Source organism: Nicotiana tabacum, chromosome 19 (assembly GCF_000715075.1).
Source record: "Nicotiana tabacum cultivar K326 chromosome 19, ASM71507v2, whole genome shotgun sequence".
NCBI lineage: Eukaryota > Viridiplantae > Streptophyta > Magnoliopsida > Solanales > Solanaceae > Nicotiana > Nicotiana tabacum.
In genome coordinates, this window is record NC_134098.1 from 1,834,950 (window position 1) to 1,836,357 (window position 1,408).

Genomic DNA, 1,408 nt, shown 5'->3' on the forward strand with positions numbered 1-1,408 from the left:
CCGCACGGACGACTCACGTGCCGATAACGTAATACGCCTGGAAATAGCCACAGGTTCACAATCTCAACATGTATCAGACTATTATCAAATTTACTGAATTAACAAAACAAGCTGCACAAGATATAAAAATAAACACAAGGAAAATCACAGCATCACATGAAAATCGCAAACATAATAACCCCACATCATCACATATCATCCCTGATAATAGCCACTTTTATCTCTCATATAGCCACTCTTATCACTCCTATAATAGCCTAGATTATCCCTCCGCCCTGACAATATCAATAGTCACCCTTATCACACCTATAATAGCCTCCCTCATTGCTCCATTTAATAGCCTCCTAATCACTCCACCCAGACAGTATCCCAACATACATAACAACAGTGAAATGTCCCTTATGCCCGCATAAAATCAACAGTGGAATGCCACCCTTATACGCCGCATAACAGTAACCCAAATCACACAACAGCTCACACAGAATATTATCACAACAATGCAACATAATCAACTCGTATTTACAAATTGACCGTAGGCCACAACCTTTCCAAAGGTACAACGAAATCAATCAATTTCATAGTAGATAGCCCACGGCTCAATACAATGTATATAAAATCAAAACAAAAAAATGGGAAAAAAAACTCAGCATAGGACAATTCCTTCTTTAATCTAAATTTTTAATAAATATATTAATGCCTCTTTTGAAACTTATTTAATTAATTATTTGCAGATGGAAAATTCATAATGTAATTATTTTCAAGAAATGTCAACTCAACAAACACACATAATTCACAAAAAAGCAAAGTAGCAATTACACCAAATTTTCATATAAAACAAATTCGACAAATAAAGAATGAGACATGACAAATAAGGATTAATAAGTGCCAACAATTTCCAATTTAATACATAAAAATGCCTAAGAGTCTAAACCAATAAAATTTGCACATATAAGTTGTAACGTCCCGACTTGTCATTTTGAGAATTAGCGTTCCATTCGGTGGCTTAAGGTCTTGAGAAGTTTTGAAATGTGTATTATGACTTGCGAGGGTGGTCAAGTTTGGTTTTCGGATGATTCAGGATTTAATTGAAAGAACAATTCTTGTTTTGGAAGCTTAAGTTGAAATAATTGACCAGATTATGAATTATGTGTAAAAGACCCCGGAATAGAATTCCGATGGTTTCAATAGCTCCGTATGGTAATTTCGGACTTAGGAGTGTGTCCGAATATTTATTTTGAGGTTCGTAGCTAAATTAGTCTTGAAATGGCGAAAATAGGAAATTTAAGTTTTGAAGTTTGACCGGGGAGTTGACATTTTGATATCGGGATCGAAATCCGATTCTGAAAATTGGAAAAACTCCGTTATGTAATTTATGACTTGTGTGCAAAATTTGAGGTCAATCGAAATT